Source organism: Centrocercus urophasianus, unplaced genomic scaffold (genome assembly GCF_019232065.1).
Source record: "Centrocercus urophasianus isolate 14NV4802_14NV808 unplaced genomic scaffold, USGS_Curo_1.0 seq_10, whole genome shotgun sequence".
NCBI lineage: Eukaryota > Metazoa > Chordata > Aves > Galliformes > Phasianidae > Centrocercus > Centrocercus urophasianus.
This window is the reverse complement of record NW_024884142.1, coordinates 86,022,957-86,049,817: the sequence shown is the minus strand read 5'-3', so window position 1 is coordinate 86,049,817 and position 26,861 is coordinate 86,022,957. Positions and strand designations below refer to the sequence as shown.

Sequence of the window (26,861 nt, the reverse complement as noted above, 5' to 3'; positions counted from 1 at the left end):
TCTTGCTTTTCTACTTCAGCTGTTAACCACTAGGTCTTCCCTGAAAAGCTCGCACTTTAAAAAACACAAGCACTCTCTAGAAACAAGGATTCCCTGTCCCTTCCACTTTGTTCTCAGGTATTTAAGGTATATTTCAAACAGTTTATCTTCAGGAAGATTCTTCCATGAGCACATGGGTTTACGTGATTAATGCAACTGCCTCACTTGGAGGATCAATATGATTTTCAGTTTCTACTTCTGAGAGCAGTGCTTATAGCCGATTTATTTTCTGAGCAGTCTATAAATATGCATTTGCCCAATTAAGGTCTGCCCAGTAAGGAGCAGACTTTCAGCAGTCTCTGCACTTCTACCATGCGATAGTAGTTAGAAGACAGCTATGAAGCAGAAGAGATTTGCAGAACGGAAATTTCCCCTCTTTCATTTTGTACCTCGTTTTTCAAAAAAAGAAGAAAAAAGAGCCAATTCTTCCATTCCTCTCAACAGCCTGACCCGCTATGAAGCTGTCCCATCCTGAACCTGAGCCACCATGATTTCATTTCCTGCATCGCAGGCTGGCTGAGGAATGGCAATTCATGTGACAGGGAGTTTCCAGATGTCCCCACGCCAGCGCGTAGCTCACGGTGCAGATGGGCACTGGTGAGTCAGTGTTGCCGAGCTGGCACACAGGGCCACTCACCACCACCACCACCAGCTGTGGGAGCTGGGAAAGGCTGCAGAGGGTGGGAAAGATTGCTCAAGAAATGCAAACATCTATTTTGCCTTTAAGCTAAAGTTACTTTTCTTGGCACAAACAACAGCAGACCATTTACAGAAATCATTTGCCAGGCTTTGCTTAAAGAAATCAATTGCAGTGCTTTAGCTAGAAAGTCAGAGCTCTTAATGATTAAGCTAAAAATAGAAGTAACAAGGAGCCCTAAAAATTCTTTTCTAGAAGTTTTGTGCCATGATTAAATTTTATTTTAAAATAAATTAAACATATACGCATAGGGAAAATGGAAAAATATATACATATTAAGAAGAGGAAAAAAGAGTTTCACATAACCAGAGTTTTGGAAAGGGAAAGAGAGATACAGATGGACCTGATGAGAACAAACCGTCCTTCAAGAAAAGCATGCCTAGCTCTGGAGGCACATACACCTCAGTACAATGTAAGAGCACAGAGATCTCACTGGTTACAGCTGGGAGGGTCTCATCACACAATCCAATTTACACAACTTGCTGACTCGCCATTACCATATCATTACCATGAAAGATATCTCAGTTTTTGTAGTTGCAAAAATTCTGACCCAAGATAGCTCTAATCCTGCTTACATGGGGATCACACACACACACACAAACCAACAAAAAAACCCACATCTTTCTTTATCTAAAAGAAGTTACTTGTACTGAAAGTCCAGCAGGTTTCTGGCTCATCTTGCTGTGCCATTTACATTACTACAGCTGTAAAGGGAGACAAAAAGCGCTCCTAAAGACACAGCCTCCCGCTGTCCTGACCACATCACCACCTCACACTGCAGGTTAAAGAACCTCTTGACAACCTCTTTCAAAACAGGTTTTCTGTTCATATCGGAAAACTACACCGGAAAATCTTTTAAGCATCTGCTGCTAACAACAGCCTTCCCCATGTTCCGACAGCAGCAGGGCACCTCAGACAGGTACAAAGCGTGGAGCTGGCAGCAGCAGGGCACCCGGCACCTAGCAAGGCAGCAGTTTCACACCTCCAGCCCAACAACGACTTTCTCCGAAAGCTTCGCACTCCCGCACTCCTTTCCGCTTCCCGTCCCGCCGAAGCCTCCCCGCGCCCAGCTGCGCCAGGACGGCCCACGGTCCCACCGCTGCAGGTATGACAGCGGATCTGCTCGGACAGCCGGAGCGTGGCGCGGGGCTGCTTCTCTCCGTTCTCTCGCCTCCCGCAAGCGGAGGGGTCCGCTTACGCTACAAAGCGGCGTTTCGGCTTAAACAAACCGACTGCGGGCGGTACTCCTAGCAAGATCTGCACCGTGACGCTTTCTTTTCCACCCGGCGCGAGCTCTCTCGGCACTTACCAGGCGCGGGCCGAGCAGATCGCAGCCCCGAACCGAACGCGGTGCCGGCCGCCCGCTCGAACAATGGCACGGTGCCGAGCAGCGCGCGGCGAGCAGCCGGCGGCGGCGGGGGCCGGGCCGGGGCGGGCGCGGCGGGGCCGGGCCCCCCTGGGGAAGAGCCGCCTCCCCCCGCCTCAGCGAGGCACGGGGAGCGGCCGCGAGGCTCCCGCGCTGTGTCTGGGGGCCTCGGCCCCGCGCTGCCGCCCGTCTTTGATCCTCCTGATGAAAGCCAGGGCGGAGATTAAAGCCATATTCCGCAGCGGCGGGCACCCACTGGGACCGGTGGGTTTCAACCGCCCCGCGCCTCTCTCACACACACACGCCAGCAGAAAGGGAAAGTGGAATCAACTCGCCCATAAACCGCAAGCGAGGGAAATAATCGGGGAAGGCGGGACGCGGAATAGCGCCCGGTGTCACCTGGAGCGCTTTCTGAACTTCCCCACTCCTCGTCAGCTCCTGACGACTCTCGCTCCCACATCCAGCGCCTACTTCCACCGCGTGGCTGTCAGCCACCTGCAGGGACTGCAAACCTGAGAGCCTGCCTGCGTACAGGTCATCAGGTACCACAAACGAAAACCAGAGATCACAGAACCGTTAAGGTTGGAAAAGATCTCTAAAGTCACCTAGTCCAGCCATCCACCTACCAACGATACTGTCCTCAGTGCCACATCTCCACAGCTCATGAGCACCTCCAGGCAAAGTGACTTCACCTCCCCCCTGGGCAGCCTGCAGCACTGCATCACTGCTCCTCTTGAGAACTGTTTCAACTCATAACCACCCTGAACCTCTCCAGTTGCAACTTGAGGCCCTTCCCCCTCATCCTATCACTGCTACCAAGTAGCAGAGGCTGAATCCCAGCTGGCCACAACCTCCTTTCAGGCAGTTGTAGAGCTGTACTGATCATCAGAATCACCAAGTCTTGAGGAGACTTGAATCCTCAGTTCAAGGGCCATGAGTGCAAAGTGGCAGCACTGGAACGCGCTCAGAGTTTCTTATGGTAGGAAACACAGCACTTACTGGATCTGCAGTTGTATTCTGAGGAACTTTAAAAAATATTACTATGGGAAATGCCACAACTTGGTTTCAGCTTGCTCTTTTAGCTCCCAAACTTACAAGCCTCATGTTCTGGGAGACAACTCCTGTTCCTTCCTCGGCTCTGAGCATCTCCAATGCAAATCTTAGAACTGGCATCCTTCTGGGGCAGATCTAATCATCCAGCCCACTCCACTCAGCAGGTCCCAGCTCACCTGAGGCTGCCTTTGGTGAAGCGCTGTCTTCTCCCTCAGGCCAAGTTGAGCTGGTAGGGTGAATAATGCAGTTCTAGTAAAAGGAATTTCTCATTCATGGGCATCTTTGCCCTTACCACAAGAACCACTTGGACTCTGTTGCCTCAGCGTTCCCCCAGAAATAGGCATCCTAGCTCTGGACTGAGTTCAGGTGCACAACAGCTCCCCCTGCTTGTCACAATCTGGCCTTTAACAGATGTTGAAAGACGTTTCAAAAGATTTCGAAGGGGAAAACTTTTTTTAAACCAAAGTTTCTTGCCTTTCTTACTTACAAACAGAATTTTACTGGCTTCAGCAGCCCTTTTTCCCCCTTCCACACAATATCAGCATCATACCTAGAAGAAAATTTTTGGATTAATGGATTCTTCAATAGAAAAAAATATTTTCCACTAGCATAGAGCCATTCACTGCTGGTAACCCAGGACTGCTTTTACAGGAAACTCATTTAGTGAATAAAACACTAATACTGCAAAGCAGATAGCTTTAAAACATAAGACAAAATGGAAAGAGGACCACGGTAAGGTATTTACTTTCTGAACATTCAAAATACACAATAAATGCTTAGAAGCGTCACAACAATAACCTCAAAGCTGTTTTTTCAAAACCACAGAACTCTACATATTTTATTGCAAAACTATTTACTAACAAAGTTCTTAATTATGTACATACTGCTGCATATCAGCTTACTGCTGATACTCTGCCACATCTACTCGCTAAGCATCTCATGGCCTGTTCATGTCTTTTCTCCACTTTGGTATCTGGGAAGAAGAGCACTATAGAGACCAAAAGGATTACAACCTACTAAAGCTCTTGCTATTATATGTACTGCACAGATCAGTGTTACTATATCTTGACTTATCAACTCACTGCAGATACTTTGTTCCCAAGGATGATAGTAAAGTGAAGATATAATGTATGTTCATAGGTTACGCTAATAAAACATTTCCTGTGCGAATTTAAATACTGTATCATATTTTTGAGTTACAGACCAATTCAATTACTGGCTTTACAGCATCTGAAAGACAAACTCAGCACTGTGAGCGGCTGCAAGAAGAAACGTTTTCCCCACATACTATCCCCATAAAGCCTTGATTGTCTGATATCCACTTCATTGTCCACTTCTGTACTACATTCAGCTTTTAACGTTGCTCATCTCCAGTGACATCAAATGCTGACTTCATCATTTGCAAATGAACAATCAGGAGATAAAATAGAGCTCTGCACCATGTGGAGTACAGGCACAAGAAAACTGGGGAAGGTAGAAAAGAATGGAAGCATTTAGAAAAATTAAAAACAGATTGAAGACGTCAGATCTGATCTGTGGAAACCTAGACCAGATAAATGAGTAACGCTATGCTATCTACCACCTGGAAATGCATACACGCCCAGAACCTACAGGATGTCTGCACTACCAAGAAAGCCTTGCTTTAAGTCCATACCATATTCCCCAATTCAAGAAGTTCCAATCTATGGGTCTATCACAACATTTTACACGCAACAGCTTCTGTCAAATACCATAAACTCTCAAAGCTTAGCTATGCACAAAAGAAGAAAATGAACAAAAGAAAATTTGTTACATCATACTGAATATTAAGTAATCCATAACATCTTAAAATGTTATTTTGTGATCAGAACGTCAAGTCTTTGATAACAGATGGGCTATTCTGGCAAACAGAAGTACTTTGCATGCTCTGATCAAAGAAAAAATCCCTTCAACTTAGAAGAATTGGCAAGCCATCATCATAATTCATCGTAAGGACCAGCTTGTTTCTTCAGAAACAAACAAAAACACTGATTGCAAAATAACATTTTTCATCATATGCTTAACATCAATATAAAACATGCAGTGAAAACAGTAAGATAGCTCCTAGAACTCAAAAAATAAGAATAAAAAATGCTATGAAGAGCACCATATTTAAGAGTCAACTGGATTATAATTTCATAGAATTGTTAAGGATCAAAAAGACCTCTAAGATCACTTAGTCCAACTGTCCACCTACCACCAATGTTGCCCATGTTCCTTAGTAAGACATTTACAGTTCTTGAACACCTCCAGTGACTCTGTGACCTCCCTGGGCAGCCTGTGCCACTGCCTCACCACTTCTGAGAATGGTGCTCTCGGTTGTTGCTTCCACATTAATAAATTTGAGGCATTACTTCCAGAGTGACCTAAAATGAATTGTATTTACAAGCATGGCTGACACACTGTGTTATGGAGTACAACATTTGATTACTCTCTATTCAAACAAGGTACAAAGGGCTCGCAGACTTGATCACCATCCTTTTCTGAAGACAACCGGCAATGCCAGCAAGCACCATCCCCTTCTCTTGGCTGGATGCCTTTGCATGCCTCTGAGCTTAATATGACATTAATCACATACTTATTGTAACAGCAGTATCTTTCAGAGGCGCGTGTTCAAGAGAGGCTGAAGGACTCTAACAATGTCCAACTTCAGTAGGAGAGCTGGTGGCTCTTTCTGGGTGCTCTAGGGACAAATTGATGCTAAAGCACTATGCAAGCACTCAGGAAAAAAAAAACTCAGAGGCTTTGCAATACTTGAAGGCCAGACAGAGGACAGCTCAGGCACTGCAGAAATTCTGCTGAATTGCTAATAAATTGGAGAGAATAAGGGACTATGGAATAGAAACAAAGAGCTACTGAGAGGCTAAAAAGACAGCACAAGGACTGCATGTGGCACACATGCTCTGCGAGTATTTTATTACACTTACATTGAATTTCTATTACGATTCCTATCCATCTACAAAGCTTCCTCTCTTGGACATGATATTGGTTATTGCAACTCAGATGCTACAGCCTAGTACTGGCAGCGGGCCGCTTAAATCCATCATTGCAGTTACAGAAATGCATCAGGGAACCAATCATTTATTACTGTTCATGCTAAAATATATTTTTGTACAATACCTGAGGAAATTCTGAGCTAGAAGCAGCTACTTGAATTATTCAGAAGCCCACACTGGCATTTTCCAGATTACAACAGTAGACAGGGAGATGCCAGCAAGTACACCACTGAGAAGTTAATCAGACTGAATCAACTTGATCCGCCAGGTTACCAGATCTAATTCAGCTCTAGTGCTGTCACACCATACAATTCTGCAGAGAGAACTTAGTGTCTACACAGTACTCCCAAGTGGCCCTGGATCTAGAAATATAAAGTCAGATTGTAAAGTCAGATTGATTCATCTGAGGCCGCAGCTATACAGATGTGATTCAACGGCTTTAGACCTAAACTGAAGCTGCATGTATCAAGCATCATTCCTGTGATGGAAACTCAAAACTGGCACTCTGGAGCCTCTGAACAGCCAGAGGAGCTAATTCACAACCTAGGTTACACAGACACAGACAGAAGAAAATAATTTAAAAGAATAAGAAAGGCCCCTAGAGTGAAAAATGTACTTAAATGTGTGGGTTTCTCACTCTGAGATGTAGGATGAAGAAGACAAGTGGATGAAACAAAGTACTAAATGTAAGAACTCAGATCCTCTTACACTGGCATTGTTCTGTACTTTTTTCCTACCCCCAGGGGGTAAAGGAGACAAACCTGGACATAAATATAGGTTGCAATATAAGCAAAATGGATTAAGTACCATCATGTCCCTCGCTGAAGCCTTAAGTACTGAGACTCCTACCTGACTGCTAGTCCCATGGAAATGAAATATTGCCTGATCAATGGATGACGTGAATGAAGTAAATTGGCTGTCCTTGTCCACTCATCCAGACTTCATCACAAGGTCTTTCATAATTTATGTCCCTAAAAAAAGTCGTGGGTAAAGCAAAAGAAGAGACTGAAAAATCTTTAACTCTGCAAAGCAGTCTTCTCCAGCACTAGAATGCAGAAGCGTTAGACAGAAGCGTTAGTCTATTTGTTGGTGGATTTGGGTTTGGGGTTTCTTTTAGTGACGTTTTGGGGGATTCCTCCCTTCTACCAAATAAACAAAGAATTCCTGGTTCATAATTGGGAAATTTGCACACTACATTTTATGCAACAGTTCAACTTTCTTTTAATATTCTGCAAGCTGGACCTGTGTTACTTCAGATGATATGAACTCACAAAGGCAAAGCACAGAAATACATTTCTGTGGGCAAAGAATGACTTTCGCTGTCCACATAGTGCCTAGAAAATATCTTCTCCCTTGTGTAATTAAAAAGTCAGGCCCATGATACTGCAAACAAATAAAGCAGGATTCTAAACTATTTTGATTGATTTTCTTTAAATGTTCTCAAAGTATGATAGTGACATTTTGCAGTCCTCTTTTTCCAACTGAAAAATGACTCGCTGAAGTATTTCTTTAACTGTTTTTCGTTGAGATTCTGGGTTTTATCACAAATCACTGCACGTTAAGGTTGAGTTTTATGAAATATAAGACTATCTTGTTCAACCTACTTACAGAACAGAAACATTAACATGAGCTGAATGATTTTTTTCTGTGAAGATCTAATAGAGGTAAGTCTTAAAAAAAACCTAGCATTTAATAACCTGCAAAACTGCTTTAGTATGGAAAGTTCACGAGTGTTACCAACATCTGAAAGTTTTCAGACACTGACATGAAGACACCTCATTTAAAAGTACAAGCAAAACTGGAAGCAGAATTGAGCAGAAAAGTATAATTTTTGATTCATCTTTGGCTCGTAACGTTTTGGAGAAATTTTTAATCGCTTATCTTCAGTTGTAACAGTTTCATCTGGCAAAGAGAGCTCCAATAATAAGCTACATTAAAATGCAGCTGCATAAACGTGTTTACACAGTTACACTTTCTCATTCACATTCCTTTCTCACAGGTGTACCTTTTCCACTATGAACAAAGTACACTTCATTTGTACCTTATATGAGCACATGCATGCAGAATGCCACTTGTAAAACAGTCCAGAACGAACACAGAGGGAAAAATAACAGAATGCTTTACCTGAACAGAAATAAACATAAAAAGCAGCAATAATTCCACTACTTGGGCAGCACCAGTATTACAAGCACCATCCTGATGCATGGTGAAAATTCCTACTGAAGCATGTTTTCCTAAGTAAGGGGAGAAATACACTTTACCAACTCTGTTACAGTAATTACTGTGTTACGACTAACTTGCCTATAATCAAAGAAATAACAAAACTCTATGTTTTTCCCATCATTGGAAAAATCCATACAGCAGTAGTCCATAAAATATAACTACTATTTTTAACTGGAAAAAAAGGGAAAAAGTGACTCTCTCGCTTTTAACTTGGGGACAATTGTTTTGTGCTTAAATTTCAGGAAATAAAAAATCTAACATTAATACTTATTTCAACTGCAAAAGTACTGCTATCTCAAACACTCAGATTAAAATTATTCATTTTGTTATTTCATCTCAGCTAAAGAAAATAGAAAGGTATTTATTCATTTAAGTGCAAATTTTGGTTATTCTGAAATACTTCCACCTATTGAAATTTCAGCTTTCAACCCATATGCAGTTCCTCGGCTTCATAGAAACACCGAGAAAAAACATCCATCCCTTCTTAATTATCAATTGTTTTTTGAAGGAGTTTCAAAAAGTAATGGCCTAAGCCTTCAAACAATGCATGAAAAAGCTCCTGCTCTCCTTCTGTGCACAACCTCCATCACACCTTTGCCACTCCTCATTAGGAAAGTGAAATAAGCACTGACTTTTTTTCCTTCAGGAAAAAAAAAAAAAAAAGATCTGAGTGTTTTGAGTAAACATTGCTAGAGCCCATAGAGAAGGTTTTATTTGATGTGAGCTTTACTGACACACTAATGAAGGCCTGACAGACAAGGCAAGAGAAAATGTTATTTGAGCACAAACTCAATGTTTGCTCACTAGACCACTTGCCTTTCAGAGGGTTACCCTTACACAACTCAGGCAATGTGAAGTCAATCTTTTCTCACTGTCTCTTGGCAAACAGATGTGAGCCTGGGAACTTCTCCTACTTTCAGATACATGAGGAACCAGATTGTTCGCAGCATCGGCCTTCATACCTTTAGAAGGAGATGTCAGATTTCTCTGGGACTCTCTGATTTCACACTGTTTAGGCTAAACTCCAGTGACTGTCTACCATACACGAGTCACATCAATTCCAAAGCTGCTCTCTGAAGTAAGTTTGAGACATGTCTGTCTGTCTGATCTGCTCTTCTAAGCTGGAAAACTTGAGACAAGTCTAAACTATTAAACATCCATTTAACATTTCTCTTTTTTTCTCCTAAAGCTATCGATTCCTTTTATATTATGCCTAAGGATATAGAGATTTATCTTAAAAAGTTGATTCTCTGGAGTCACAGTTCTGAGCTGTATTCTCATCAGCAGAAAACCACAATCAGTTCTGAATCTAAAAATACTTTGGAAAAGCACAGGGTGTATAACAACTGCATTTTGATTGTATTAGTAAGAAATAGATCAAGAAATACTAGATCATGAAGGACACGAGGCCCATTTAACAATTTATACACTGAAGACATCCAGTGTGGAACAGCTGTCTAAGATGACGTACTTGCAGGCTTTTCAAATCCAGTGATAGCTCCTGAGATTTACATTCAAGTAAGCACTGTTGGATAGCTATTTAAAGATCAAACTCAAGATCAGACTTTGATTACTTCTACTACAGTGTCTATGAGGTATGTCACTAATTTTCAGCTAGAATATATTGCTTTTTCTAATTAAAACATGCTACCCATTTTATATGCATTAAATATGCTCTGTTTCTAGGAGGTTCGAGTGAACAAGACTTGGATCTACTCCTTAAATGAACTGTCATATCAGATTAACTCTCTTCACATAACAATTAAGGAATCTGAGAGGATTAGCTGCTGAAAGGTATTTACAAGTACAGTTTCTTCGCTGTGGTCTGAGGATCATGAAATACTGCAGGACTCTGAAGCAGCAAGAGTGAGCCTGGTTTGGGGCACAAGAAATGAGGGTATGGGAATTAAGAGAAGACCAATTATTTTTGGTCATTACAGAGTAAAACTGTGGAGAGCTTTTTATATATCTTGGCCAAAGAGACTGGGTATATGCCAGCAGTAGTACAGTTGTACAAAGCGCCCCCCCCCAACCCACCTCCATACCAGACAGACAGAAGCTACTGAAGACTTCTGGCAGCTGCATGGCAGCAGCTGCAAAGCAGTTTCATGGCTATGAGCACCTTGGTCCCTTTGCAGCTCTCTCCCTTCCAGTTCTCTTAATTGGAGCATGTACCTGTTTCAGGGCATGGCCATTGCTAATTTTAATAAAGGTAACAGATCTGCTTATTACTCGCCATTGAATCTTTATAGCCAGTCTTGAAGTAGTAAAATCTCAATATTTTTTTTTTTTTTTACAATTTTAAATCTTATTTAACAGAACAGTCTTGTTTAGTCTAGAGCATTTAACAGTCACCAGCCAGATACTAATTTAACATGAGCAACGCACATGTCAGGTACTGATGTTCCCACCAAGGCCTCAGGGCCCAGTCAGCCACTGAGAGCTAATGAGCAGCAACAAGAAGGTCAATCCATTTGTTGGAAGATATTCATCCTTGCACACTATATGCCTTTTCCAAAACAACTTCTGTATAAATCTATCAGGGAGCTTGACAAACTGAGGAAAGTGAACCAAGTTTTTCTTTTTTTTACTTCATCTGAGTGCACTAAATGTAAATTCCTACTCAAACAGTGGGAAAAAAAAAGTAAATAAAATCAAGAAAAGCATCCCAATTAATTTCAGAGGACTTGTTCTTCATACCTGTATGCCACATCCACTACACTTTCTCTCAAGGCATCATGTGGATCTGCTCATAGCACTCTGACACATATGAAGTCACTCCTAGGTGTTAGAAAACACCCACCTGTGTTCTTCCTGGCTTTGTGGTATGGCCAAGCATGAGACGTAGGGCAGGACCAGCAGTATTTGTGTATAGAGAATGCAAACAGGTGACCTCAAGTTCCTCAGCTACTAAGTTAGAAGTGAGAGCAAACCATGCATTTCCACTGACAGGGAAAGAAGAAAAGAAAGGAGCCCGGAACGCTTGTGCCAGGTTAGAGGACAAGAGGTTTGCGTGCTAGGCAACAATTTTATAAGGCAAGTGCCTATCATGTGAACATGCTACATCACCCTCCCACCCTTCCTACTTACAGATTCGTCTTAATCATAGCAAATTCCCCAAATACAACTCTCTGTATACCTGCACAAGCACATTTCCTGGCGTAAGGATGGTGACCATCTCAGACAAGAAGAAACCGCGGTTATTCTTTCAACTGCCCACTTCCCTCAACGGCTTTGATGATCGAGGCCCATTCTGAAGTATAAACGTATGTAGATTGTATATTATAACATATTCAGTAAAAGTAAGCATTTGAGTTGATAGATTTCGCTAAAACTTAAAAATTTTGCTCAAGAAAAAAACGTAATAAACAAAAAAAATAGAACTGCAAATAGAAAGACTAGGTGTAAGCAAGAGGCACAACAACTGGTTGAAACAATTCTACAAAACAAGCCACTGCTGAATTAGTTCAGAACTCTCACAAAACAACAAGCCAAAGGTCTGTGTTTCAAATGCTTACAAAATTCCAGCCCCTGTATGCAGAGATTTCTTTCATTAGGACAAGACAGAGGTAAACTACATTATTGACATTCAAAGCCAATATTAAAAATAGTTACAGTCTGTAAGCCACTGAAGGAGTTATTCTTGGGTTTCTTGGTTTGCAATACTCGAACATAATAACTTTATGTAAATTTTCATCACAATTGCTGCATTGCTATCTAGTAGCATGGCCACCATAACACCAGTCAGAAGCTTCAGTGCCCTTCAGAATATCAGTCAGAGCACGATTAACATGGTCAGGGCTCTTGTTCACAGGGTTCTAAAAGACTGCAGCCATCATGAGCTCGTTTGCAAGAGCGGGCAAACATGAGAAAACAGCAAGCAAAGCTGTGTTCCATTAAAATGGCAGGGGTAAAAAAATTTGGCATTAGTGTGACTTCAGATGGAGGTAATTGAAGAAAAATTCTGTGCCATACAGTATTTAAAAAACCCCCTACACTTCAAAAATAAAAGAAAAGCTAGGTCCTGTTAAAGTTACTATGCTCCCCCCACCTTATATTTAAGATGGAAAGAAATACTTCCCTCAGGGAAAGGGGCCCAGCTCATAATTTCTGGATTAAACCCATTACTATTAGCTGCAGAGTGAAATTATTAGTGACAGGTTCACTGAATTACCTCTTTACAGAGGTCACTAGAGCTTCCTAGAAACCTAAAACTGCCATTGTAAATTTAGCTAATAACAAATACGTTTTTTAAACTATCAAAATTAGAGGTAAATACAAGAACCTGTTTTAACACTCTAATTACGGTACAATACTTTTTCATTTTCTTCACTTCAAAGTTATAAACTCAGAAATACACGAGTGCTGGCATGCACCACTATTACCTCAACATTTTACGTCCACATCTGTGGATACAGAACTGCTGTTGATTTTCAGTATGCTCATTCCTCTCTTAAAACTGCAGAGCAGATCAAGAATACTTTCTGACAAGTACACAAACTGTACTTGATCATGCACTTAAAACAGAAGTGACTTCTGCTACATGAAGTTCTTCACTATGGAATGAAAAAACTGTATACATATCAAGAATCCGGAGGGGGGAAAAAAAAAACAAGAAACTGCACATACAAAATCTTACCTTCACTCTGTTTATCAGTGTCATTTTAAAGCTTCACACAATTATCTACAAAACAGCTTGGGCAGAAATTGTTCAGTCCACCACTTTACAGGCCCTGCTTAGCTCTGCTTATGCTTCCAAGACTAATAATAAACTCCATGCGTTTCATGTAAAACACACACAATCCTCAAAGTACAGCCTGTGTTTCCTCCTTCCCAGGTAAGTGACCTCAAGGTTGGATTACAAAGCCCTGTTTCCCTTGCTTGCACTCTTCCTTGCCACAGACCTGTAAATTTTGCACTCCTAATTGCACAAAGAATGTTCCTGCTCCCGAGAATGTTCTCAGGCAAAGCTGAGTAGCAAAGTCTCTACTACTTGGTCAGAAATCCAAGTCTGAAATCCTTCTGAAGGAAACTCCCCAGTCTTCCTTAACCCCCATGCAAGGAGCACCTTTTTCCCTGTTTCCCCCCAGGTTTTAGTGGATGTTGTCAGACTTGACCAAGAGCCTTAGAAGCAATGACAGTAGCTAAAAGCATTTTGAAGTCCCCATTTTTAATTAAACCTCACCTCAAAATGCATGCCATTTTGCTACTGCAACTGTGCCATCCTTGTTAGTACTGAACCTACAGAAGTTCTACAGTTCCACATGCCTTACATAGATCTGAAGTGTGCTGCTATAAATGTTTTTATTTGCCTCTAAAAAGCTATTGTACAAAGGTATCTGAATCCCACTGACCATGACAAGATCCCTGGAGAGATCACCAAAATCCAACTGGTGTCATATAGACCCTGTCCATGAAATAAACAGGTACCAATTTGTAATTATAAAACCAAACAACCACAGAGTGCAGATTTCATGGCCTAGCTTCAATTAGTTTACAGTTGCTTTTCTAATTTATTCTTTTTTTTCCTCAGTATTTTCAGGGTTTTTGTTTCAACAACTAACACATCTCGTGCAATTACAAAAAATAGCCAGTAAGAGACAGCGATGCAAAAGGCTGAAAAATTACTTTAATAATCAACTCTGAGATTCAGTATTGCCTTTTGTGCTCGTCTTCTGAACAGAGTGGGCAAACAGCCTCCTTTGCTGAGCCAGATTCCATATCATAGTGGCAAAGAAAATCATATTGTTCATCTACCTTCTGGCATCAGGTTTTGCTCTCCAAGTTGAGTAAATGGTCTTACTGAAATAAGAATTTCTCTGAGTTGTTCCATTTTATGGAATTTACTCTAAATTCAGTAAGATTCAGGCAAGTACTTAAATAGTAAAGTGTATCACTCCCACGAATGAAACTACAATAAAAATCGTAAGTAGGTATCTAAGATGCTGAGAAACTCGTAAGAAAACTTAAGCACTGAAGTCTTAAAAGTAGTTTAAATTACTCTACAAAAAATATTTCACAGTAGTTTGCATTGTGTGGATCTAGCTCCCTTTGCAACAAAAGTCACCTGAATCTGAAGAGAAACTTCTGCTAGTCTTCAAGTCATTAGGTGATCTGAAACTCAACAAACTCCATCAGGGGCTGCAATGAATTACCTACCATCTGGAAACTGTAAAAATCAAAATTATATTAAGAGTAACAAAAAAAATATTGAAGCACGATGGTAAAGTCTGACAGCCTTCCAGGAGAATTAACTGGAAGGCTGCCTTTTCTGATGCGCCATTCCACCAGAGCACTCTGAGCAAGAGCTGAGAGGCAGGAAGCACCAGAGAACGCTACTGTAGGCTGCCTCACCTGTGGACAGCTGTCAGCCAAACCCTTGGAGACAAGCCCTTTTCCTTTCTATACAGGTATCTAGCATTCTTTCATTTTAGCTTTGACATCGGATTCCCTAACAAAAACAAAGAGACTAAAAAAAACAAGTTTCAGGACATTAAAAATCTTTGCAAAAGTACAGCTCCCTCTCTCCAGCCAGCTCTGCACAGTCTCTTCCTGAAAAATATAACATAGTTCAAAATTAAGTCAAAGGATTATTTGGAGTTGTCTCAAAAATCACGAGCCAAATATCAGCTGAAGATACTGCAAAGGCTTTTATACAGGCTCGTAAGTCACATGGCAAATTTTGGCAGAAACAGACTTCAGCCCTTACAACATGCACATTCAGTTTCTCGAACACAGTGCCAAAACTCTTGCAAAGATAAGTGAAATATATTAGGAAAATTGTTTTTAATATCTGCGGAGTTACTCAACCTGAACTGAATTTATCAAGATAAAGAATACATTTTTCTTTCTACTCTGAGGACAGATGAATCTTCTTTCTCAATATCTAACAGCTGCTGCAAACAATAAATGCTAGAAATTCCCTAGAATTCAACAACAATCTGTTAAGGTGCAGAGGGCTTTGTAACTTAAAAAACAAGTTTATACAACAAACTCTTAGAACTTCTACACCATCCTCTTGATTTCACTCTGCTTCATTTACTTCACCCAACATCATCTAAGCTTGCCATTCACAAAGCTCTCATACCCGTAGTTGTTGTCCATAAAATGGCTTATTCATTTCCCATACTGGCCTTAACTCAGTGAAATATTAGTTCCCGCGACCATCATAGAGTAACTGATCAAAAACATGCTCCACTGAGAGGAAAAGCAAAAAAACAATCTGACTAAGAAGTAAAAAGGCCGCCCTTTCAAAATAGATTTCTTGCCTGGGAAATTGTGTGGTCTATTCGACATAGAACAGTTCTGCTTATTCCTTAATCCAAAAATGAAAATCATAACCTTTAACCAATTTACTGAAAAGCTTTTCTTTGTTCCACCCACAATTTAGGCCAAATGCATCTCAGCACTGGATCCCAAGCTTTAATTTCCTTCTACTTCTGCTATTGTTACGCCAGCACTTTAAATATTTACCCTTCCCAGATTCCTAAAATGGAAGGAGACGTGGCCCTTTTGTAGTGCAGATGATTTGCACAGACCACAAGTAGCGGAGAAATTCTCACGCTTTCATGAGAGGGAATTGGATTTAGAGGACACTTTGTTCATGACAGGGTAAATTACTCTTTAATAAATTTCAATTGAAGGCTCTTTCTAACAGAGAAGGATTACGTACACCTTCCTCATATTCAACAATAAACACTGAAGGCATTGATTATCATTCCTTAAAGAAATGAAGACTTACATTTTTTCATAAAGAGTAGATGTGAGTCAATTGCATCTATACCTGGAAGCGCTTAGCACTAAGTTGTTGAAAAGCTGTTTCACTGTACGTGCCATTTCAATTTATCTCCAAAAGCGTTAAACATTCAGCAGAAGTAAAAGCTTCACACACACACACACACACACACACACACACACACACACACACACCAAAATAAACAAAAAACCCAACAAGGTTAGAAACAAAACACGAGGATTGAACCACATGGAAAACAAAGCTGCAGTTTCCTGGCTAAGGAGTGCTCTGGGCTCTGCATTGGCAGCTTTGCCACTGCCACCAGTGTGGGCAGGCAGCTGCCTGTGCAACGCCCCAAACATTCAGCGCAGCCACCAAGATGCATGATCCACATCCCATTTCTCAACCTAAGCTTCTGTTCAGTGCTAGATTTGACAAGCTACAGTAAAATCTAAACAAGATGTAAACAAAGAGTGCTGTAGAGTAATTGGAGGCAAAAATCAGTTCTTCCTTTTTTCTTTTGTAAGCACTGAATGACAGTCTCCTAACTTCACAGCAGTCTGTTGCTAAGGCATTTATTCCTCCTGTTGCAATGTAACAGTACAGGAGACTAATGAAAACTCACTACAGGCGTTGCAGGGGTCTTAACTGAAGCTGTGAAGTATCAGTATATTACGGTATCCTTTATTTGAAAAAGGTCAAGTTGCATTTTAACTAGAAAGAAAACCTTGGTGCTCCAAGCCTCTTCCTTACTATAGTGAACATTTCTTTGTGTGTTCATTCCGTGGACAAAATCAGATTCCACCCGCCCTTACAGATACTGAAAGCTTCGGGATAAGAAAATAAATGAGATCGCCATAGACCCAAGAGTTCCCTAAGAATCCATATGCAATAATTGACAGAGGAATATAATAAAACTGAGAATGAGCAGAAGTCTTCTGCAGAACAGGGAGGTGCAATTCCTCACCATCCAGCTCCAAGCACTGCTGCTGGCTGCATGCTATGCACTGGGAGAAGCATGCAGGCCAAAGCAGAACAGAGGGAAGCAAGCAGAGTGCCAAAACCCGCCTTTCACCTTAATGGAGCACATTAACTCTGAAAAAAAGATTGATTTCTGTAAAATGTGAAAAAATACTTAAAAGATAGAGTTGTTACTACCAAATCCATCTCACCCAGCTCTACCGCTCTAACAGGAACCGTCTCTTCTTACGCTCCAGCAGCATCTCCTTTATTTATACTTCCCTTTGTTTCTTCTTTCTCATTTTCTATTTCTGTGTTTATGTCCTTCATTCCTGGCTTTTCCTAATTACAAAATCTTCTAAGTAGAAACTCTGAAGATTTCTAAAAGAGGCAAGCAGTCTCTAGATAAGGAAGGAGAGCTCTCTGGATCTGTCCTGTAGGCAGTCTTAAAATACCTCTCTGCATAAACACTATTTGTCACTGCAAGAAGTTTAGATGTGCAGGATAGCTTTAACCTGCAACTAAGAAGCTTCTGTGGGTTCTGTGGATTCCATTAACCAGTTTTGCCTTTTCATCACTGCAGCATACTGCATTGCAATTGCATCTTCCACAGCACTGAAATGTCAGGCATCATAAAGCTTACTTATGAGGCATGTTTTTGCTTTTCCAATTCAGATTAAAATTATTTGAAAGCAATCTATCCTCCTACAAGGAAATAATCAGATGATGAAATAAAATTTTGTTAGAGATTGGAGAGAAAATAATCTTCAAAGAAGTCAGTGTAGAGATTATACTTTTCCTCCCAAATCGACTTCAAAATCATTCTGAAATGATTCTTTCTCAATTGGTTACTATATTCAACAAGTTAGATTACAACTACACTTGACCAATTTCAAATCAAACTAGGCAGCAACTTCCTACTGTCAGAAGATCACTGAAAAAAACTCTAGCCATTCATCACCGAAACTCCTCTCGCTTTGAAAGAAAACACTGAAAACCAGTAAGCCTTGAAAATGCAGAACTTTAAAAATAGCAATAGATGCCATCAAACTATATGTAGACTTTTCTTAGTTCACATTTTAAAAGTTGCTTTAAAAGAGAATAAACAAAAGAATGATTACATGTATCTATTACTTAAAGCACATGGGTGAACAGTTCCCAATTTCCCAACTCACCTCTGATAGCCAGAGTACCAGAATTCACATTGATTATCATGACACACTCCAGATTCCACATCTCTGTGAATTATCTCAACCCTGCAGCTCTCAGAAACCCAGATCACAGCACACCTTGGCTTACCAGCTCTGTACATCAATAACTGTACACTTGGGAATGCTTCTCACATACATTAACATGTTTGCTAGCAGTATCTAAGAAACTTTTTTTTTTTTTTTTTTTTTTTTTTTAAACCAGGTTGACTTCATATTCTTTTAATTGGAAGAGATGAGAAGCAGAAAGAAGAACTAGGCAAAATGTCAGTGACATCCATGCTTTAAGTACAAAAGTGATGTTTCCTACATCCCAGGGCTGGGCTATAAGCATGAAATGCACCGGTTGACTTTGCCTTCACTTGAAATCAGAAATAGACATTACCTGTCTTGCAGTCTCTGAGGACAATGACAGATGGACAGAAATTAGCAGAAAAATCAAATATGAGCTCTCAATTTATTTTGTTCATGAAGTAGCTAAAGAAAGCAGGTTTTCTTATTGCAACTATCTGAATTTTAAAAAATCTGCTTCTGAATAGAATATCATAAAAGTAGTAACACTAAGGTAGAAATGAAATAGTTACCACAGATTAAATAGAACCAGATAATTTTTTTAAAAACTTTGCTGAACCACATTATGTGCTTCTCCATTTAACTAGAATGAAAGGGCATATTTCAGCAAAATCTGACTTCAAAGCAGACAGATAAGGCAGATAGCAACACCAGAAAACTGTAATGGCATCAGTTATGTGGATACACAACAAAGAAATACGCTTGCAGTACTGCATAGTAAGGCACAAAAGTATTCCTTGCCTTGACTGAATAACAGTTCTCAGAGCAGCCAAGGTTAATTTGCATAGTAATGATCAGTCTTAAAGTGAGACGTGTTTAGATATAGTTAACAGTTCTGTATATGTTGTAAGAAGCAACATCCAGAAACCAGACCAAGACAAGTCTTTCAGAGCAGTCAGCGAACAGAACAGAAACCTTCCCAACACTCAAGAACTGGAATCGCCAAGCTCCCAGGGCTGAGCAAGGTCCTTCCCTTCTTGCCCAGGGAAGAGTGTGACTCTCAGGCAGCAGCTGCCTGCACACTGAAGTCTCCACTGGAAATCATGCTCACGTGCAACATCTGATGTACTTCAGGTAAGTGAAAAACTTCATTACAGCATTCCAAATATGTTTTCAGGAACAGGGGCACACTGAGTTAGGGGCTAAAGAAGTGGAGTTGTCAGTTGTAACTGCATCAGAAAGAAAAACAAGAACACATTTCCTGGGGTTTTTAAAATTACACTTCAAGAGCTATTGTTAGTAATAGTTGCTCCAAGCTGTAAAAACTGCAGCCTTGGAGGGCAAAAGTCAGAGAAACCCTACTGATTTTCCCCGGATTACTCACAGAATTGAAAGCCAGCCTCAAGGTTATTAGAAATCTCCTCACGTGCCCACAGTATACTTTTGCAGCATTCCTGTTTACAACTCTTTAATGAAGTGCAGCACCAAAGCGGAAATCCTCCTGCCTGCTACTAGACAGTGCAGAAACGCAATCTGGATATTCACCTATTCCATATTTGCAATTGAAAAGTTTACAAAGAAAAAAAACAAAACAGTAGCAAACAAACCTTTATTAACTCCTTCCTACATGGTTCTAAAGCATTTTATAACAAATCATCACAGAAGCATCAAAACATTATCAATAATATTGATACGAAAATGCAAATGTTCACAATTATTTATGATATAGCACACAGTTCAATTTTAGAGTGTCACAGAAAGTTTTACTTCTAAAAATATTTTTAAAAGCAATCTCAGACTGATAGAAACAATCCAAATAAAAAGTGCGTAGTTCAACTGAGCACTGCTGTTTTGACACGGACTGAGAAATCCTAAAGATCAAGAGAACCAAATGGTGGCATTCAAACATTCCTATCAAGAACGAACCACAGGGTTTGTTACAGATATGTCTTCCCTACACTGTGTATAAGCACATAGAGGATTTCAGCCCAACCAATGCCATCATTTGAGCCCGAGTACCCAATCCTATACAAACACTTGGTTCCATTAGTTTCATTACATTCCTACTTACACAGAACAGAAAGGAAATTGACTACCACCTTCCAGCATCAAAACATGACTTGCCAGCCAGAAACTCAGACATACACAGATTGGAATGGGAGGCCAACAGGGCTCACAACCAGAGCCTGTATGCCAAAAATCACCACTCACAAGGCAGCCTTATAAATAAAGAAGAGCTGAGGAGAGATTCACATCAAATAATAAGTAACACATGCATGACAAAGCAGGACCCCCACATAGGAGCGCCATTGGTGTTCTCACCTTGCAGTGTTCCACTTTCCTCCTCCAGAAGAGGAAGATCTCTTTCTCCTCCAGGATCTCCAGCTTGTTGGCAGCAGCAGATGTCCCTTGGTCAGCTCCACCGCTGTTACTGGAACTCTTGGTAGCTTGGTTCAGCCTTTGAGGTGGAGAGAAGAAACAAAATCCACGGCCTCATCAACAGGGACACAGGGTGGGATATTAAGAAAAAATTACTCTCAGAGTGGTGATGCACGGGCACAGGCTGCACAGGGAGGTAGGAGTCACTATCCCTGGAGGCATTTAAGACTTGTGTGGATGTAGCACTGAGGGACATGGTTAGTGGGCATGGTGGGGATGAGCTGACAGTTGGACTAGACAATCCTAGCTGTCTATTCCAACTTCAATGATTCCATGACTCTCAACATGCTCTTGAAGTGAAGTGCTGAAAGTGTTGCATATTAAGACAAAAGGTTCCCAGAAGAGCATGAAAAGGCTTAAAAGACTGGACTGATTTAAGAAGCAGAGTGAGGTTGTAGAACAGCAGAGACTGAACGTCATTATCAGGCTGGAATACAAGGATCTGGCCATGACATGCCAGGGAGGAACAATCACAAGGAACCTCTTTACCTCCTTTAGAAGAAAGGAAAGTAGGGAAAACACTCAAAGCAGCCGGCCACAGGTAACAAAGTACCTTTCTCTGTTACTAATTTACCATAGCTGTGGGAGGATTTTCTGTTCCATCAGTGCAACAAATGTTGCAGAACATTAAGATAAGACATTCACTGTAGCAGCCTGGAAAAACATTTTGTGATATTTAACTTCTCTTCCTTCCTTGCAACCCAAGCAATAGAAAATGGAGCAAGCAGAAAAAAGCTTTTCTACCAGCTACTGCTGTTTTACTTAAAATAAGTTATAAACAGAACAAAGCCAGCACACCAAGAGACAGAGGTAGCACAGGGATGCAGGCAAATACACACACGTTTAGCATCTGAAACAAAAACCTCTCTTTAAAAACCAACTGCCTCAAGCTGCCATTCATGGAATTTGCCATTCCAAGAAGGGTTTACATGGCAAGAGTTCACCTTTACAACAGTGCAAATCTGGAGGAGACAAATTGCTTTTCTGATTTTGGTTTTGGGTAGGGTGTTGGTTGCTTTTTGCATCCTGGAACTAGCCTTAAAGCACAGAGACATCCTAAGTCATAAATCTTACTGCACAACATGCAGTTTTAGAGTCCCAAGATATTGCTGTCACTTGTTATCTAGGCACTGCTGATTCACTGTTTGCCTGCATGTGTTGAAAAGACTGCTGTCATATGCAACATTCTGCATCCAAGTTCAGCATCTTGTTTGTGTTAGCATGAACTTTTGCCCAGTCTTGACTGATTGTGCTTTTTGCACAGGAAAAGCTTAAGATGGAGTTTAGGAATTCCTTTGTCGGCAGATTCTCCCTCCCTTTCCCCTCTTGTGTACATATATATATAATCCATTGTATTTTGGGGTGGATAAGGAAGGAGGAACAAAGCTTTCAATTAATTATCAGAACAACAGATAAACATGGCTGCATATACTTTCAGTAAGTCAGACCAGGGGTTACCTACACACTGTACCCCTGGGAATGTAAGGACAAAGAGTATTATTCTCCCTGTACTTCAAACTACTCGGCTGGAAGAGCAGCTCTTTCTGACTTGGAAGAGGCTCCTGTCTTCAAGCCCACCCTGAAGAGCAGCTTTTGGCCCTCTTCTCCTATGAAATGAACTTGCCATCTAATGTGCTGCCAGCAGCACGTTTGCCTGCTTCCAGAACATCACTAGCCTCCAGCTGGCCCAAAGTACATTTTACAACTTGTATTTGTTCACTACACTCACATCTAGATATAGCCTTATGATTTAGAGCAAAACACTGGCTGGATCCTTTAAGAAATAGGACAGATGTTCATTGGGTAGCCATACCTATGCCCGTAGGGATGAAGCAGACAAGTAGTTGGCTACACACTGCACAGAATGTGAAAGACATTCACTTGCCTAGGAGAAGAGTTGTGTAAAGCAATAAGATTTAAGGATAATTTCCATTGCTTCGACATGACACAACAGTTCCCTTATCTGCCAGCCCTGACAAATAGGTAAGTTCTCAGACTATGAAAACCAGGCATCTGTCCTGGAGCTGCTGGGACAAACAGAAGATAGGAAATGATGTTTTAATTTCCTGAAAGCCTTATGGCTGGTAGTTTCTGGAGAAAACCTCCTACCTTTCTTAGAGAGTTTGTACACTTGAATTCTTAGAGCACTGGGCCCCAAAAACCAGCAGAGCTGCTCTGTGAAAGGCAGTTTGGAGTTGTAGCCACTCTTCATACACTTCAATGAACCAGTCACATCCACAGAGTCTCAAAAGAAAAGTCCTATATTCTTTTTGGTATATTTTAGCCAACCATAGAGCTACAAGTAACTCCACCCTGCTGTTACCCAGGGAGTTCAACTACTACTAGCTCAACAGCTTTAGATCCTTAAAATGAAACAGGACTGCATTTACTCTCTGTATTAACTTCAGACGATACTGCCTAAACAGAGCAACTGCCACCAAGCAGTTATTTAAATACTATTAGAAATTAGAAGAATTTTAAATTACTTTCTAACCTGAAAACAAGCACTGATGCTGAATGATTCAATAAAAAACTATACCACATAGAGATTAGGAGAGAGAAATGAAGATCTCTACCATACTAGCTGATAGCCAGCTTCAGGCAGCATACATTAAAAATAAAATAAAAAAAATCAGACAACTTTGTCACTGCTCATGCAAATGGAATGGGCAGCTTAATTTCAGAGCTGACTGTCTCAAAGGGCCAGGAATTACTAGGCACACTGGAAGCTGCTTCTACCGTACTTACCGCCAAGCTGATTTTCTTTATTAGAAATCTCACTGCTCCACAGTAGACAACTTGCACTCAGGAGAAAACTCAAGATGCAGGGAAGAGGATAGAAGTGCTCTCAAGACAGCCTGAAGTTACTTGAGCACATCCTGAAGGTAATCCCTCCAGCAGAAGACCCCCAGGCATATTCCAGCCCAGGCCACAAGCTGCATTTGGTGCAAGGTGCAGAAGGTGCTACATCAATTAACAGCCTGAGAAACCTGCATCACTCCGCCCTCACCCACAACATGAATACTTACTCTGTACCCAAAATGTAATCAAAACTACAACTTAAATAATCAAAAGGTAAATACTTCTCCGCGAGCTGATGGCAAATTTCTAATCCTCTTAAAACTGATTTATGTCAGGAATATGATCTCATGTTTATACGTTCTTTACTTGAGGTGGAAAACTTAGTATGAGCTGTTTGTGAACATTTGCCAAGACCACATCTCCACTAATGACACTTAGGACAACAAGATAGACAGGCTCAGAACAAAGCCTCTCATCGTCAGTATCAGAGTTTCATGCCACTTCACTTTTTTTTTTCTCTATAATATCCGATTTTTCTTGAAACTTTGGAATTGAGTTAAAAGCAGTAGTTGTACCTGGCCTGACAATAAACAGAGTTGAACCCATTAGGCTCACAAGGGCAGGAAGGAATCTCAAGTAAATTTCTCAGTGGAACTCTGCTTGGAATTTCAGCGAGGTAATTAAGCATAGACCACTTCAAAGGGGGACGTGTCTACACTGATCACTGTAACGTGCATTGCTGCAGAAGGGAAAAGCCAGTACTTCAAACAGCATTTGAATAAAATATGGATTTTTTTAAAAAAAGCTGCATAAGAAACACAACACTGACAGACTATTTGAGCAGGCCTGCTTTTCATTTTTTCAGTTAACTTTATTTATGCCTATATACTAGTATTTCTTAACAGACAACAGAACTTAGCTGTTAGCTCCAAATACCTTAATGTAATTAGAATGGATTTAATCATCCATTATAATCATCCAGTTATGCCATGGCTCATAATCCTTCTGTGCAGACTGCAGGGTACAGTAAATCCAGTCCATCTTCTCTCCAGCTGACCTCAGGTGGTGTCACACCTGAACGAATGCCATTCAAATCCACATGTCTAACATCTCCAGCTCGTGTCATACATGCTACGTTTACTGAAATATCACACACACCAACTTCTTGGCTTCTTTCTTCTACATGCTAGCTTTCTACTCTCAAATTGAAGCTTTCACAGACAACAAGGGGAAAACACTTCTCTGTGCAGCGCACACATTACCCTCAACACTGATTATTCCTTCTTCATACTCACTGCCTCCCTCCATAGATCTGCAAGTTGCAGTTCCTCTCCTCATAAGGCAAGCTGACAAAGGATTCACTTCTTCCAGTTTGTCTGGAGCAGAAGTTAGACTTGCACCATTGCTTGCCCTCAATCTGCAAGCATGACTGAAGGAAACATTTAAACCACAGCATCAGAGAACAGAATCAGCTGCCAGACTTCAAGTTAGTTATTACTTTGCAGCATCAGCTAAGCTAAAGCTGTGGGGCAAATGACCATTATTTTGGCTAACAAAAAGTTCCAGCTGTTACATAGGATCTGGATTTTTAGAAGAAAAAGTAGAAATCCACTTGCCTTTATCCTAAAATAGAAATCTCATTTTTCAAAGTACTAAAAAAGAAATTAAAAATCTGCAATTCTGTATTTATGGCAACTATATATTTTCGTGCAAGTGTGGGTGTTGATGTATATTTTGTGGATTAAGGTGTGGAGGCTCAGTGAGTTGAACCCGTGCCATAGATGACGTCAGTCAGTTGCAAAAAAATGATTCTGGGTACAGCATTAGAACTGGAAGTACAAGCCAACTGCTCTGGCTCAGTCTCCAGAGATCTCGACACAAGGCAATATTTCATTTGTAGGATGGAATACACAGAAGAGAAAATAATGTACCTGTCTTCCGCAACAGATGGATGACCAAATAGGTCAAGTATCCAAATTACATCAACAAGATACAGGGTGGTGTTCATTTGGCCTTTTTGTTTGTTTTTAATATGCTCTTTTTCAGTCATATTTTGTTCAATGAGCTTCAGATGAAGTATGCCATACTCCCAGATTTCCAAACTTGCAACATATGCTACCAATACACACACCACACTAAAAAAAAAAGAATGCCACCTCCTCAACAGCATCTCTCTCCCAGCACGTGCGTACAGACAGAAGTAGCTGCTGCACTAAATGTCACAGCTGAAATGTACTCAAGAAACTCTTCCCTTTCCCAGGCAGGATATTCTCTTACCAACTTAAGCAGTGCTAGGCAGAGCAGAAAGTAAATGCAAGAGCAGCGTTTTATTGTCCCACTCATCTCTTCCCTACCTTTCATAGCTTAATGGAGCTATGAAAGATACCCATAAGGCCTTAAGAAATTTAGCCTTACAAAAATATCATTTTCTCCCTTAACTGTTGAGCAACGCAGCAACATTCTAAGCATACACTCTGTTTTGCAGCACAGCACTAACAAAAACTTGGCTTCTTGCACAGAACCAATGAACAGTGCAATTTGACAGTCAGATCACTAAAAGAGTGGCTGAAAAAAGTCCTGTCTGCAACACTGGCTAATACTGAAAGAACAAGGAGGTGGAGGGATGAGGTAATGGAAACAGAGAAAGCAGTTTATCACTCCTCTCTCCCCGGCTCCCCTTGCAGAGGGGCTTTCATCTGAGCATGCAGGAACAGCAGAGAACTACGTTCCTACTTGTGACTCTTCTTTGAAAAAGTGCAGTACAAAGTGTCAAGAAGTAACAGAAGAGCCGGGGAGGATATGAAGAAATCTGGCATTCCAACACTCTCATTCCCAGTTTAAAACTGGGAGGCAGTCCTACTGCTATTTCACAGTCTGTTGATTTGCTCTACTTTCCACAAACCAAGAATGCTTAAGAAGTTTTAAGCCTAATCTCTGTTTAACGTCTCAGATTAATCATGTTAAAGTTCTGTTTCTGGAATTCAATGTCAACAGTGACACTAGCAGACTTAAAATTTCAATAACAAAACTAACAATTTTCTTGCTTCAGAAGATGATCTGGGACTCCTTTTTCTTGAAGATTCCAATGACATGTATAAAGCATGCAAAATAAACCTATGTGTATGCATACTCAGAGAAATCAAAAATAAATCATTTCGCATACTTGTTTCCTACGTTTGTTAGATTATGAGAAACCCTTGGCAATGGTGCTGAAGCAAACTTATTTGTGGATTTGAGAAAGCATTGCTCTTCTCTGCGGCTCAGAAAATCACAGAATCACAGAATCACCCGGGTTGGAAGGGACCTCAAGGAT

The 26,861-nt window shown here is 40.8% G+C and overlaps 1 protein-coding gene across 5 annotated transcripts in view; it reads right to left on the bottom strand.

Annotated features, from left to right (window-relative positions):
• The window catches only part of DISP1 (dispatched RND transporter family member 1), an 85,591-nt gene that overhangs the window by 35,995 nt on the left and 22,735 nt on the right, over positions 1-26,861 (bottom strand). For 2 of the 5 annotated variants that reach the window (XM_042823934.1, XM_042823961.1), the window contains exon 2: positions 20,630-20,765. The gene's annotated coding sequence lies outside the window, so the exon portion shown is untranslated. Of the gene's footprint in view, positions 1-2,045; positions 2,091-11,531; positions 11,566-20,629; positions 20,766-26,861 lie in introns of those variants that run through there. The other 3 variants (XM_042823953.1, XM_042823943.1, XM_042823969.1) reach the window with 3 other exon arrangements.